This window comes from Aythya ferina, assembly GCF_964211825.1.
Source record: "Aythya ferina genome assembly, chromosome: 2".
Taxonomy (NCBI): Eukaryota; Metazoa; Chordata; class Aves; order Anseriformes; family Anatidae; genus Aythya; species Aythya ferina.
The window spans coordinates 96,762,050-96,778,421 of NC_140297.1; the positions used below are offsets into that span (position 1 = coordinate 96,762,050).

The window sequence follows — 16,372 nt, forward strand, 5'->3', positions numbered from 1 at the left end:
AGGATGCCGGACCCTTGGGCCTGCTTGGTTGCACCTGGTGAACAAACCCCTTTGTCAAGATTTAACAACCAGGAATCCCCCATTTTCTCTCTTACTTGGATTATTTTGCATAATTAAGTGAAAATAAAGATCTTTTTTTTTATAAGTCTGTTATTGTAATGACAGTGAAGACAGATCTTGTCCTTCAAGCAATGGGGTTTTTATCTTCCTTCATGTTTTATTTACAGGGTTTTGGCTGCTCTACTTCTATTCCCACTGGAAATTCCCCAGGACATGCTTTATAATGCTCTGCTGATGGAAGACTGGCAAACTTCCTCTTTGCTAAATGGAACCAGCAGAATATTCTCAATTGGAATTTCTCTTGCAAAGGACAATTAGAAAGATGTTCAAAGTCTCTGCCACAACTCCTTAACCATTGCGCTAGGCAGTATTGATGCTGTGCTGTTCCATATGCTTTTAGAGGAAGCAGGGTAGCAAACTGCAAGCCATCTATTCATTTAATCCTCTTTAGTTCTCTGCTTCATATTTGAATCCTGCACCACCACCTTGCTGTCAGTGCTTTCTTCTGTGAGTCTTCAATCCTTTCCCTTATGCCACAATTTTTCTCACACCTCTGCCCTTTGCCCTCCCTCCTTCATGGCAATGCAGGGATACCTTCATCCTCTGCACTTCTTTGTCTCATCCTCCAAAGTATGTTGTCTTTTAGTCTGTAAATTCTACATGGGTTTGAAAAGTGACTTGCTGTATGTTGAAATGGAGCCATAGTGTGAAGAGTTTCATGAGTGACCTGACTTCTATGCAAGCCTGTAACAGCAATTTTGAGTAATTATTGATGATAATGTTGGCAGCAATGACATTTTTTTTTCTATGGTTACGGTATAGGAATGACTAATAGTTTGTCATCTTTAAAAACAGAAAAAAAAAAAAAAAAGACATAATTACAATGGGATAGGGTACCTCATGATTTTATTCCTAGTGACAGCAATCAAGCAAAGTTAAATACTGATAGTGCCAGAGTAGCTTCTAGTTATCTCAAATAAATTTGCTCTGCTTTGCCGATATTGAAAAATGATTAAACGTGATAGCTAGAACCTAGCATCTCTGGGAAAAGACATAGGAACCTTAAAATCCATGTTTAACATCTGGACACTTCCTAGTGACCTAGAATCTCCTTTATTCAAATGTCCACTTGGCAATTACTCTGATTAAGTATTCACTATTAACATGAGTCCAAAATTAGTGTAGGCAAAAATTCTGACTCAAGAACTTTCTGAAGTTCATCCTTTCCTCTGAAGAACATCATCATTGCCTTTGAGCTTTAAAGAAGCATTTCATTCTTCAGCCAGATATCAGTTATATCTAGTCCTGAGCAAATACTGCCATTTATACTGAATTGTGTGCAAGCTTTCAGGTACATACACTACAGACACAACATCTTGTAACAGAAGGATATATTTTCACCAGTATATAACCGCAATATAACCATATTTTCAGTAAGGAAGAATGCTAAATGCAAGTGTATGAATGTAGTGGAGAACAAGTTTCAGCATTAATTAGTTTGTTTTTAATACATTTGCAATGGAAGACTGCCCTACATCACACACAGTGAATATTGAATTATTTAGATAGGGTCAAATTATAAAGCATTGTGATGATTTGTATTTCTTCCTTTTAAATGAGTAGACTTCTTAAGCTTTTCAAGTAGTGTGCAATCCACTTCAGCCTTTTAATAATGATGACCTTTGCTTCTTCAGACTCCTGGGCTTTTGATAAGGGCTAGTTAATTCTTTCGCCTGAATGTTACCCATGTGGTAAGAGATCTACTGAGATGAAATATGTTCTTGTTCTTTTTAATTCTTCCTCAGTTTCTGTCTGTCTCTGTTCACAGCTGTGCATGGAAATGAGTGCAGAACATCCCCCAGGGTAGGATCCCAGTTTTCCTCCTTCTGAGAATGAGAAGTGAAGCAGAAAGGGGGCAGGAGAGAGACATACTTCCTTTCACCCCATCTGTGAAGGCTTGCTCTTGTTTCCATATTTTGTCAGTAGACAGAAAAAAAAAAAAGAAAAAAAAAAAAAAAAAAGGAATTCAAGGCCAAACATTTTGGAGCCTTTAAAGAGGTGATATTGATTTGTGTTTTGCTTGATTTATATAAAACCATGCATGCAGAACAGGCGGGACACTCATCCCTCATTAAACAGACTGGAACGCTTTTGATGCTTTTTCTCAGACCTGAGCATCCCAAATACAGTCTGTGTTATCGACCCACATATTTTACAAAGAAAATTCAGTCTGGCACCTACCCCAAACTGTTAAATAAGAAAATAAGTGTTACCAGGATATCAAGTGTATTCCAACTGGAAGTGGATACAGCTTCTAAATTTATCTCAATAACTTACCCTTTCAGATATGTGTACTTTGGGGATAGGCTCTTGAAAAATGTTGATCATTTCTCTAATTCTGTTCTTTCTTGAATTCAACGGCAGTAAGTGGGACAATGCAGAGCTCTTGAAAATCCCACTGCAACCCAAAGGCAGATTAATATTAAAGTTCTGTGCTAACAGGAAAAAAAACAAACAAACAAACAAAAAAACAAAAAACAACAAAATGCATTGTAGAGTACTTAAGATGCTCCCCAGAACTTCCTAATGAAAACCCTGATAAATGAACTACTGTTCAAGAAATGCAAATATTTGCAATAGGATATTTTTGACATCAGGGTAACAGAATAAAGTTATAGATACAACTGCATTGGTTATGAGCTTTACCATTCAGAAAGGAAATATTTTTGTTTGTTTTTTCCATTTATTTCTCTTGTCTTGGGAATTCCTAACACCACAGGAAGGCAGCTTCTCAAACAACCTGATTAATATGAAGAAAATAATCCTGGTGAATTCTTCAATTTAGAAAAACAAAACAAAACAAAACAAAACAAAAACAAAGAAATAAAGCTTTAAAAGGAAGAAACCTTCAGAATGAGGAAAACTATAAGAGGACACTACCACAAATTGTGGAGGAATGGTTAAGTGAAATAGGACATGTTGATGTTGGGCAGTTAGGAGGCAATGGGCTAGTAAAGTACCGTACTCAACTCACATGAGTCTGGCACGTACGCAGCTGGCTGAGAGCCAATCAGGCTCAAGGACACGATGCCCTTGAGCGATTGGGAAAGTCCCTAAGGCGGGACGGTGGCTAAAAGAAGGAGGAACAAACTGAAAAGAGCGGGAAATGTTAGCCAATGCTGAGCTTAGTTTTTGCAATATGTATGAGTTGATTATGTTCGAACTAGATAAAAGGCGACTGAGCTATCCATTAAAGTTGAAGTTCATTGTTCACTCATATTGAGCGTCTGTGTCTTCCTCCCGTCGACAACAAATTGGCGCCCGAACAGGGACAGGTCTGAACGGGATTTGGACACTGCTGGCAGTGATCCTGGGCCACGTGTTCGACGGAATAAGGGAGGATCCGGTCCTGCAACGCAGCCTAGGAGGTGGAAGGGACAAGAATCCCCGCACCCGCGTCGGGAAGGTGAAAGGGACGTGGAGTCCCCGCACCCGGGAAAGGATCCCGCCGGTCACGCGTCGCTGAGGTCTGAAAGGTGAAAGGGACAGGAGTCCCCGCACCCACAGCTCGGAAGGTGGGAGGGAGTCCCCGCACCCGGGATGAGCCTATAAAGGGTCCCGCCGGAAAAGCGCCACCGAGGTCTTTGGAAAGGCTGCAACTGTATATATAAAGGTATGAAAGACAAGCGGCGTATAATTTGCTCAGATGCTTTTTAGAAAAGCGGAGTATTTTAGATATAGATTGTAGAAAAAGATTTGCCAGGGTTATTAGCATATGCAGTAGCGCAGGGTTGTTTTACAAATCCTGATACAGTTTTTTGAACGGGCAGAGTGGTGTAGATTCGGAGATGGATTGTTTGATGATGTTGTTGATGATGTTGCGTCTGCTAGGAAGTTTGTTGAGGCCTTGGAGAACAGTCACTGGCGCTTTGGCTGCACATCGGGCTGAGCGGAGAGTCGCTGCTGCCGCTGCAGAGCGACTGGGATTGCCGGGAAGTGCTGGAGCTGGGCATTGCCCACTGCCGCCTTCAGAGAGAATGATAACGCTGCCTTGGGGCTACGGGGCAGTGGGAGCCTCCCCACCCCCCTCAGTCACCGCCACGAGCAGCGCTGCGCTTGGAGCTCACCGTGTGGCGAGTCGGCACAGAGCAGAGGGACGGACATCAGGACCCTGCAGCCTGTCTGACGTAACCATGGAAGCAGCGGCGGCTGTGCTGCTTCTCTCTGGCATGTTTTTGATCTGTGGAGACCGTGCATGGCAAGGAGTACCAGCCAATGCTTTTGGAGGACCGTGTTACCTAGGGCGACTCACACTTTTCGCTCCAGATTTACACTCGTGGCAGAACTCGACAAGGAGCAGAAGAATTAAACGAGAACTAAAAACTCTGGGTTCTGACTGTAATGATGATGTAGAATTGTGGGGTCCAGCAGAAAGATTCTTTGTTTCTTTGGTGCCTGGTGTGGGAACTGCACACGCTTTGACTAACAATAATAAGCTTGCTTGTAGGGCTGTTAAACAATCAAATGTAACAACACAAGTTCTTTCTGAAATGTCACAAGATATGGAGAGTCTAAGACATGCTGTATTGCAAAATAGGGCCGCTATTGATTTCTTGTTGCTGGCTCAGGGACATGGGTGTGAAGATGTAGAAGGAATGTGCTGCTTTTATCTTTCTGACCATGGTTAGTCAATTCACGACCAGTTGAAACGGTTAAGGGATCATACACAAGAAATTGTAGTACAAGATAGTTGGTTTGAAGGTTGGCTTAAATCTGTTTTTGGGAACATGGGTGGATGGGTTTTCTTAGTTAAAGAGGGACTTCGCTTTCTACTTATAATTATATCGATTATAGTTGCTGCACGTATAATCCTTAACTGCCTAACTAAGAAACTAGAGCAACTCACAGAGAAGGTATTTGTAGCGCAAAATAAAAACGGGGGAATTGTGGAGGAATGGTTAAGTGAAATAGGACATGTTGATGTTGGGCAGTTAGGAGGCAATGGGCTAGTAAAGTACCGTACTCAACTCACATGAGTCTGGCACGTACGCAGCTGGCTGAGAGCCAATCAGGCTCAAGGACACGATGCCCTTGAGCGATTGGGAAAGTCCCTAAGGCGGGACGGTGGCTAAAAGAAGGAGGAACAAACTGAAAAGAGCGGGAAATGTTAGCCAATGCTGAGCTTAGTTTTTGCAATATGTATGAGTTGATTATGTTCGAACTAGATAAAAGGCGACTGAGCTATCCATTAAAGTTGAAGTTCATTGTTCACTCATATTGAGCGTCTGTGTCTTCCTCCCGTCGACAACAACAAATCATTCAAGATGGAACATTTCTCCAACAGTTTGCCCCCAAAATAAAAGAAAGCCATTATTTATTTCAGTGTTTTTCACTGCACCCTATTGTTTCTATGCTGAATATCTTCGCTGGAAAGCTTCTGCCATTAGTTTTGCAGTTGCTTCAGGATATCCAAGCAATGTTTCTCTGGAAGCCTGGTCTCCTGGAGGGAGCTCTGTCCCAGAGCTGGAGGTGGCAGGGGGGGACATTTTGGGTCTTGGGGGTTGTGAACAGCTTGGAGTTGTGTCCCATGTGCTGCAGGTTGTCTGTCTGAGGTGAGGACCATCTTCCTCTTCTGTGACATTCACTACGTTAAGGAGGTTTTGTTGCCACATCCCAGGCTTTCCTGGAAATCTCTCTGTTTCTTCTGCCCACGCTCCAGCTGTTTCACCCTCAATAAGTCACACACCCTTTCTGTGCCCAAATTGCAGAAACAGGCTTCAACATTTGCTTCTGTGGGGCCCAATGACCTACCAATGTGCTGCTGTCTTTTCTTTCTCTGTTTGCTGTGTCACAGGTTCTGGGGAGTAGCACACCCCAGAACACACTAGTGCTAGGAAGGCAACTTAGCCACTGCCATGCTCACAGAGGGAAGTCCCTAGCTGAAAATGAAGTGAAAACATAAAGGATCAATAATGTTGTGTTTTGTTTTTTTTTCTCCTGACAAAATGTCATGGAATTTTGTTTTAACATCTCTCCAGCTATTCTACAGTTATGGTTGAGGAATCGTTATTTGTTTTATTCCCCTTGTCTTCAGGTGCTTACAACTATTCAGAAAATTGTTCTCTGGGCTAAAAGTTGTTTATAGTAAAGATCTCAAATAGCTTCATTTAGGGTACCTTTTTATATGAAGAAAATCTCATAGAACCATCTGTCCTACTGTACAGTATTCTTTGTCCTGAAATTCTCTGTCCTACTATTTTAAATCATACTGCTGTCACAGTAGTAACTTACATTGAAAAATGATGCTGAGAAAGTATCTTCATTGCTTATGTGATGTGGTTTGTTTTCAATTGTTTGTAACATAATACTGATGATATTTTCTGATGGATTTTTCTATATGGAAGCTTTTCTACGCTGTGCCTCAAATACTGAAGTTTAGTACAAACATATGTTATCTTAAGGACCCTAAGCTTCAGACCACTTGTTTGTAAATTTCAGCAAAATATGATCTGGGTCACATTTGCAAATTAGTTTTAACTTTTAGCTTTACATATAATAGCTGTCTGTTTCTCCTTCTATACTCCTTATCAGTGTTATTCCATAGAAAATGATCAGTGTATTCAGCTTCAAATATAACTTCTGGCCCACATGTCTCAGTGATATGTCACTGACACTGGGGGAATGGTGGACACAGAGCACCTGCAGTTCTGGTTCAGGTAAGCCATGGCTAAAGTGAACCAGGATGATCCACAGCTGTGGCTCCCACTATCTGGGAATTCATCTCCCTCTTCCCATTTGAGTCCTTCTCCATGTTTCATTGCCTCCCATGGAAGAGGCATGATGGTTGTTCTGTGCCAGTTTCAGGAGGTCACGCTGACGAGTCACAGTCAGCATAGCAAGGGAAAAATTGTGTCTGCTTTTTGCAATCCCCAATCAAGTTGGCAGCATTGGAAGAAGACCAATGTCTACCCAGTTGTGTGGATCTGAGCCCGAGTTAGGCAACACCAGTGGAGGTAGAAGACTAGCAAGTGTTATGTCACACAGGTAGGGAAGGTGTGGGAAGATAAGGGCACGTCTTCCTATTGCTGTCTGACTGGCATGGGTGTTGATCAGATGTATCTGACTAAAATGGCCAACAGTTTAAGGAAAAGGTTTGTAGATCAGAGCTGAAGACTCTGCACTGCAAATGAAGCAGTGTGGTGGTAGCTCGAATGTTGTGCACCTCCAGGACCAAGTTTCTTCCAGGACCATCTTCCTCCTTGCAGGCAGACAAAATGCTGCCAAAATGATGTCAGGTGGAGAACAAAAAAACAACATGGATTATTTCCCTAGAAAAGATTTATTTTCTGCTTTAAATTCCATGCTGAGAAAATTATTTTCTTGGGGTTGTGCTGAGTGTTGGCAGTGGTCATGGTAAGGCAGTAGGAGCGCATTTGGGAGAACAAGAATAGAAATAGTAGTTTGGGGGTTGCTCTTTATCTCAGGAGGTAGCTACACAGACTTTCTAGAGAATGTGAGAGTCTTGGTGGACAGAAACAAAAATTACATGGGATAATCTAGAAGATTGTGCCTTCAAATTTAGTTTGTGACAGCAATCTAGGATTTACAGTACTATTCTGAAAAGTTTTTCCCATTTCTGATTCAAAGACACTGGATAATAATGTCATTATCTACATAGTGATTTTCACCCAAATGTCTGTGATTGCTTTACATCTGTAAACATCAGGAGTCTCATTTGTACAGCAGCTGCAGAAAAAAAACGTGTTGAAGTTTGTTATATATTTCAGAATAACTCTGAAAAGGAAAAAAACAACAACAAAAAAACAAAACTACATTTGGACTTAATTTTTGCTACAGAGGACCATGTTCCATATTTTTCATCTTCCTTTTGTCCTCTCAGAACTTGTTTCCATTCTACTATGTCCTTTTTGTGATAATGGACCAGACAGCACACATTATTAAAAAGGCAGGGTACATACTAGATTATATGGTGGCATGGTAATGTTCTCTGGCTTATTCTTTGTTCTCTTCCTAATAATTCATAACATACAATTTGCTTTTTTTTGTCGCTGTTAAGCATAAAGCTGACATTTTTTTCTTAAACTGTCTATTATAATGCCAACATTTCATTCTTAAATGGTAATAATAATCTCAGGATCTTTTGTTAATATATATATGTGTATAAAAAGTTTGATTTTTCTCTGTATGTGTTATTTTACATTTATCTACATTGATTAACACAGCCATTTTATAACCCAGTCACTCAATCTCACATTTCTCTGCAACATTTCTGTTAGCCATCTTTTTTAACACCCTTAATAGCCTGATACTACCATAATGTCTTTTCACCTTACTGCTCATGTGCTTTTCTGCTCATTTGTGAATAGACTGAGGAACTGGTGACTCTGCTGGTGACATCCCTCTGATGTGAAAATCAACTATCTGTGCCCTAATGTTTCATTTAGTTTGGTCAGTTGTTTCTCCATGTGATCAGTCCTTTGGTGTATTAGGTTATTTTGATGAAGACCTTTATCAAATGGACATTTAGACATTCACAGCAGAAACTAACCTGACACTAATGCTACTTTGGCTGCAGCAATATTAAATAATGTTAAACAGTCTTAACGCTTTAGTTGGTGGTTTTCCCCATTGCTTCTGCCATATCCACTGACCTGGGTGATATACAGCCTAGAGGAGGAACCTTTGTCTAAAGGATTTTGGTTCTAAAATAGTCCGGAATATAGCAAGCAAGTGTAATAAAACCACTAGTCATTTCCATCTTCTCTTTCCATGAGTAGTAGAAGTTCCAGGGATTTTTCAGAGGGCTAAATAATTTGTCTCTGCACTCAGACTGCAGGGCAAAAGCATTCATCACAGCTTCTGCAGCCATGAACCCTGGTTATCTAGACTGTGGGGCTGGTTAAAGTTCTGAGACACTCTTGTTTCTTAAGCTTACATTTCTTTCTTATGTAGTTGAAACACTTCTGGGGCACTCATATGCAGAGGCTGGAGAGTTTATCCTAAAAGTAAATCCTACCCATAGATCAGAAAAAAATAAAATAAAAAAAAAAATAAAGCACTATTTCATGACTGTCATAGAAAATATTGATAGTTATGAAGTAGAAAGCTACCATAAAAATATTAACAAAATATACTAATAGTTTTAGCATAAATAATAAAATAATAATAATTAAAACATGTTGTAGTCTTGAGTGAGCATTATTCAGAAATTCCTGTTCGAATATCATTAAAAATGAGAGCACAAGACCTGACCCTTTAAGAGAAATCTGAAGTATTAGATACTTAGATTAGGAAGCTTAAATGCCATAATAGTGAGAATATAATGTAAGAAGTACAAAATCCAGGCATTCTGAAAGATAGGAAATACTTCCATGATGACTGAAGCAATGTTTTCATTTTCTGAGTTTTGTACTATATTGTATAGGTCTCTGCTTTCAGAAACCATTATAGAATTAGATCTCAAATGGAGATACTAGGAAGAGGAAGGAAAATGTTACATTTATTTTTAATGACTTATTTAAAGACTTGCCAGAACTCAGCATAAATAGAAGGTGAGAAAAAGGGCTCATGAGACAGAATCAGAGGATGTCAGTGTCTTGCTGCCCACACAAAGTAACTTGTGCTGGACCTAGGGAAGATGAGTTGTTTTCATTTCTATAATGTGAATATTATCAATGCCACCATAATTTTTATCTACTCCTGTAGAAAATATAAGGCACTCTATTTGCAGTCAATAGTGTTTTTAAAAACAAATCTACTGACCCATCACTGCTTATAAGTTTGCCATATGAAGTAAACTTGTGTTGCATACTTCTGGTCTCATATGATTGCTTTTTTGCATCAGATTTGCTAGCATCTTTATTCTCTGCCTTTGTTTACAATGACAATTGGTTCCCTGGTTGGTTTAAAACTGTAGGGCAGCAGTTATAAAAATAGTCCACAACAACCCATAATTATTTTTAGGTAGCTTCTTATTTATTTCCTTTAAAATAGTTACATTTACTTATTACAAATTCTGAACATGGATGGTGCTTCTTGCAAAGACCACACGGATCCAATTTCTTCTACAAAGGGTAGTATACGTATGTGTTCAAAGTTAAATATAAGTTTCACGTTAAAATCTGACCCTAAGGTAACATGAAAATTAGAAAAGCAAAGACATGCCTCAGAAAAGAAGGATAAGAGGTGATCAAAGAAAGAATAAAGTTGGGATTGCTCACAGATAAAATGGAATAAATTTTCCCCAGCCACAATAATAAGGCATTAAATTGTTGATGATTTCTACACTATGCTTCTCAAAGATGGACTTTTTCAGCCCATTTTGTTTATATCTTGCATTTTAATGGTAGCATTGAGTTATGGATCTTTGCAGTCATCTTAATTGTGCAAGGTTGTTTGTTGGTTATCCATGAAAATGTGACTTTTTCAAAGTTTTTTTTGTTTTGTTTTGTTTTGTTTTGTTTTTCCCCCCATATTACAAAATGGGTAAGATGCATACATCTTTACAATAGAGCTGGGAACCAAGAAGAGGATTAGTGAGCTTTGAAGCAAATTGGGAAGTCTGTCAGCTATGTTATTTTAAAGGTCCTTTCCATCCACAGAAGGATGCTGTCCGGCTGAGCAATGCAGGATGACTGATATTCTACAGTGAGAGGGAAAAATTGAAGGATAAGGAACAAAAACACATTTCTTTGGATCTCTCCTGGGCTTCACAACGTACGAGCTAGTTAGCAGAGGTTATGTTCAGTCCAGTGTTCCCTTGCCCCTACATGCTGGAGGAGTGATCCCAGGGCTGCTTTAGTTCATGTGCTTAGTAGATGAGCTACTTACTGTTCTGGGAACAAAACCATAGCTCTGGCATGTAAAGTGAGACAACCTTGGAAATCTGCAGTAGGGTTTTACTTGAGCATCCCAGTTCGTGTTGTACGATGGCATTCTACACAAAGAGTTTGTTTTTCATTTTAACATGTTGGTTAATGACCATTTCAAAAATCTGTGCATGAACTGGGAGTTAGGGCATGAAGTTTTATTAGCAAGAAGTGTAAAATTACATGGCACAGGCAAAAGACATTATAAAAGTCTCACGCTGTTCTAAACAGTGAGTGTGTTTAGCCAGTTCTTTTCCCCCAAACTTTTTAAAAAGCACCAAGCTGTGAGTCCTTTTAATGAAAGTCTAAAATCTAAATTTAAAATAAAGATGTTAAATTTGTTTTGAAATCAATTTTAGAATGATTACATGGGCAATGAGCGATACTGAAAACTCCTATTATCAGCAGCTCAGTGAAATTACTAAACCCCTCCCAACACTTTTTGTCATTTATCCTTAATGTCTGCCACCCTTTTGCTGACTCTTTCCACCTCTCTTCATTATCAAGTCTTTTCCGTACTTTGATCTAACTGAATTACTATTTACCTTGCTTTTGAAATTTGTGTTCATCATTTTCAAAATCCCACAGGTATCTTAGGTATTACAGAGTATCTATTAATAATATTTTTGAAGTCCTGCAGTACAATAGCAGATTTATGTGTTTAATATCTTACTGTTTCAAGACCTCACATGGCCTTACTTAGACAGAAGGTTTTCCTACAGTCACCAAACCACCAAGAGATTAGCCCTAAAACAGTTTTTTGTGGGAAACCTGCATGAGGTGAGGAAAATTTATTAAGCGTGGAAGGTTGTTAAAGTGACTGCATAATTACCCATCAGGACACCATATCAGGTTTGATCTGTTTATAAAAGCCATGCACTAAAAATAAGACTTGGCCAAGTTTCCTTGGCATTTCTCTGTAGTAATCCTAAAAGGTCACAGCTGTGGAAATGTGACTTCTCTGTTCCTAAACAATCTGGTCTGTTCATAATAGTTTTAGTGATTTTTTAGTATTCTCAAAGCATATCAACTACCTCTTCAGATAACAAAAATCATTCTGGAAAAAAAATAAAAAATATTATATATATATATATATATTCTCTGAACAGTGGACATTGGAAATATCTGTGCTCTGTGTGAAAGGGGCTGACTTGGTGTTTGGGATTTAGACACCTTTAGGGTGTCTTGGAGTCCTGCTATACTGAAGAAATACTCTTCCATGGGTCCCTTTCAGCCTGTCTGCTTTAAAGATGTGCATTTGACGGATCCAGAGGCCCAAAGCATTTTCTCACAGAGCATTATACAGACAGAAGACACTTGGAAAGAACGAGGTGGCCCACAGGCTGGGCTCAGTTCCTGCAGGAAGCCTGCGACTCAAAACCATCTACAGGTCTTTTATCTACTGTGAACATCTGTGCAAGTTCCCTTTTTTGTTTCTCTTTTTCATATTGACAAGGGCAGCTGACTTTTGAAGGAGCCACTGAGTCAATAGATGGCTCTAGATGTATTGAGAGGTTTTGTTCTCCCACCACCGCAGAATAGACAAAAAAAAAAAAAAAGTGATAATTTGAATACTGTACAGTGGTTTATAACAATATATATAATTAAAATCTAGTGTTAATATATACACCTAATTAAAATCTTAATATAGGCATCTCAACAATGATTAAATGAGATACTGCAGTGCACATTTTAGTTGTAGGAACACAGTATTCATCCATGTTCCAGGGCACTGTGTGTTTTCCTACCCATGCACATATAATGTACATATCAGGTCCATTTTTATAATTTTTGTAGGCTGTGATTTGGAGTTATACAAAACAAATATAGTCCATACTCATGTAAGCATTATTAAAAAGTTTATGCTTGTGCATTTATTGATCATTTGATAACATTCTTATATGAGGGATAAAGACCAAAAATATTATTTCCTCTCTAATGACAGCCTTCAATTTTTTCATACATCTTAAAGAAGGTGTTCAACTATTTACCTTAATGGTTAAAGATACACCATAACTCTTTATTGAACAGTTAATTAGGATGAAAGTGATCAAAAATGTTATGTTCTTATTTAAATCTGCCTATTTCAAGTAATGAATAAAAAAATGCATCCAGATGTTATTAGAGGGAGTATCCCAAAGTATCTTGAAGTTTTTGTTAAGTACTCCCCTGCTTTATCATAGGCTGAGTAATAGAAGAACATAATGCAATTTAAGAATGAATTCCTGAATCTCTTTCATATTTAATATGTTCCAGTGTTTATCAGCTGCAAATAAGGAATTGTCAGAAAGCATATGGCATCTGTTGCACACCACATCATGCATTTCAGTACCAGGAAAATTACAAAACTAGGGGAGGAGCCTGGGTCTAAAAACCTTTTTTTTCCACCTATAGCAGATGGTCAGATTTCTAATTTAAAATTTTCTTGGAGTTTTGGCATACTGCCATCTGCCTCCACAGCCACAACAGTGCAATAACTCTGTCGCCTCTCTTAGAAAATGTTTCTTGAGAGTAAATTTAATGCTTAGTGAAGTGTTGAATTTACAGCTGCTGGGAGCAGAATATAGTATGTAAGAGATGGCCAGGAGGCCCTGCTGATTTCCCTCACCTGGTAACAAGTAAGGTTGTGTTTATATGAAACTGTTGTGAACAGCATTTGGGAGTTGCAGGGAAGATATTTCCAGTTATTTGTTTTCACAGGCCCTTCAGTAATCCAACGTACAAAGAATCAATCAGCAGCATCAATTGCATTCTTGCTAAAAGAGCTTGACTGAGATTATTCAAAAAATCCTTAACCATTAACATTACGAGAAGACTGTTTTCTGCAAGTTTTTTCTTTGCCTCAGCTCCGTCAATCTCTATTAACATTGAAAATACTAGTGCAGACAGGTGGTTGTAGTGTTAACTGCATTGCCACAGAAGGTGTTACCTCCATCTGCAACTCTGTCTGCTTAGATATTCAATTGGAGACGGGAAGTAACCCTGAGTAGGTTCTTGTGACATGGGACATACTTTGCTGTTTTTCTCTAGTGAAGGCAAGTTAGACTCCTCCAGATAGATGATGGTTTCAGTCACTGAGAACTTTATTTATATTAAAAATTTTCTCCTGGCGTGAAGATCTTCCTGTCCTGTGACCACAACTTCAGTCATGGTTTGATCCTAATTCCCTATGTTTGCAACAGCTTGGACATTATGCATTTCTTTCAGGAATTCATGTGTAAGTTTGGCTGATTCTTCCAGTTTTCTAAACTCAGAAAATAAGATTTATTACAGGTTTGAAGTCTTATGATGTTTTCAAAAACTCTGTTACATTCATTACCTTGAGAAGACAGGTAACTTGCTAACATTTTTGGAAAGTGTCATTTGGATACTCCAGGTCCAGCAGCTTACTCCACATATTCAATCAGCCTTGAGTGACACCAGTAACAGAGGCTTGCAGAAGTGGTTTCTCCTAAGAGAGTTACCTGAGGCATGGATCCCTTCCTGGAAACTTCAGGTGACTGGAAAGAGGGAGAGAGGAAGAGAGAGGAGATGAGGTGTCTGCATCAGAAAACTAGTGCTGTATGCATGGGAACTTCTTTCACAAAAACAGCCTGCATGGGCATGAGCTCTTCCCTTTCTGAAGAATGGTATTATGCTTGGTTGATCCCAACTTATGCTTCTCTTTCTGGTCTTCTTTTCTTCTCTGTCTCACCCTCCTTAGGTCAAAACACACCTCAAAAGTGTGTTCAGACTCCCCCATCTTCCCATGCATTGCTGTACAGGAACCAGCCCCCCACACTGTGTTCCTGAAAAAACAAGTTTTTTATTTTTATTTTTATTTATTTTTTTTTTATTTTTCTAGCAGGAGTATAAAGCATTTCTAGTGTGCATGGCATTATCTGCATTAAGCTCTATCACAACTGCACAGCTGGACTCCTGAGCAGCGATTATCAGCTATTTGAATACAGCAAATGAGTCGTACAAGCTGCGTTTATACATCAATATAACTCTTCAGTTTGCATTAGGAGCTTTAGAGAGTTAACATTTCTTTTACTCCCTAAGTCTTTTATGTCTGCTTCATTTTTGGTGGCCATTCCAATTTTCTAGGTGTAGCATTGAAGGTGTTTCTAGTAAAGGGAAGGTGATCAAACTGAGCAAAGAGAACCTGGTAGCAAAACAACTGGATGAGTTTGATGTGGCATTCTGCCTTGGTCTTCTGTTGTAATCTTTGTCTCTCTATACTTTCCTTCCTCCTCCAGTGAAATGGGCAGAGTAATATCTGATTTTTATCACAGTTTGTATGACTTCTCTGCTTATGTTGTAAGACATGAATTGGCTCTTACCTATGCCTTTCAGGAGGGGGATCAGATCTGCACTGCATCCACTAGGTATTGTAATATTCCACATACTTGTTAATGATAATGACTGCAAGTAATGAGTGATGTTTAAAATTTAAGATATTTAGAGGCCATGTTTTAGATTTATGTTATAGAGTCATCTTGCAGACAGCAGCATTTTCCCCTTAGATCATAAATAATTAAGGATAGATTAATATACTATCTGACAACTCTTTGTCAGATATTTTCTGTCACTTTTAAAGGGAGGTTTCAAGTATGAGGATAAAATGGTGACTTAAAATACTTCTCTGGACTGTAATTCTACACACTTGTCTCTAATAGACTGAAGCCCTAGTAAAGATAATTATTATTTGCATAAAAATTAGGTCCTTAAAGAATCACTTGTGTCCTTGATCCTACAAGCACTTAAAGGCATTCTTAATCTTACACATGATCAGTTCCATTTGCTTTATTTAGATCACACATATGCTCAAGATTAAGTCTCTGTCCAGGCATTTATAGGACTGGAGACTCAGATTATGTGTGTTAAGTGGTGAAATCTCATTTCAAATAGGGTCATTCCTCATCCAAAACGACTTTGAAGACAATACTATTTTCTAGAAAATTGACCAAAAGCCTCCCTTTCTTTCTTGTTTTTATATCTGAGAAACTAAAGGATTTAGTATTCCAGATAGTTTTTTATTTCTTCTGTCTTTATAAGCCTAAAGGGAAAATATTTGGAATAATGGGAAAGTGGAAGGGGAGGAGAGTAACATAGGAGTCAATACTGAACCCTGAAAATATTATTACGGAAAAGATTTGGTTTGGAATACATGTATATATTTATTTTGCATTTTTTTTTTCATATTTTTCCCTATGACACATACCATTTTTTGAGCCATTCATAATCTGCATAGTATACATTGTCTATGTAATAATCTGATCGATTCTGTATAACCTATCTCAATCCTGTGTATTGGTTTATCTTCAAAGGACCATGAAAAAGTGTTGGTTTTCTCTAGCATTTTTCATTATCTTTAGCATTTTTCATTATCCTTACTATTTAATACTTAATAAGTAATAACATTTAATAAGTAATGATTA

At 38.5% G+C, this 16,372-nt stretch overlaps 1 protein-coding gene and 1 long non-coding RNA gene across 2 annotated transcripts in view; both read left to right on the top strand.

The window, feature by feature from the left end:
- The window catches only part of TMEFF1 (transmembrane protein with EGF like and two follistatin like domains 1), a 124,383-nt gene that overhangs the window by 43,933 nt on the left and 64,078 nt on the right, over nt 1–16,372 (top strand). The gene's annotated exons all lie outside the window — the stretch shown is intronic.
- Nucleotides 3,648–4,996, top strand: LOC311431286. The gene is made up of 2 exons (XR_014689329.1): nt 3,648–3,733; nt 4,915–4,996. It is a non-coding gene; the product is annotated as an uncharacterized lncRNA (long non-coding RNA).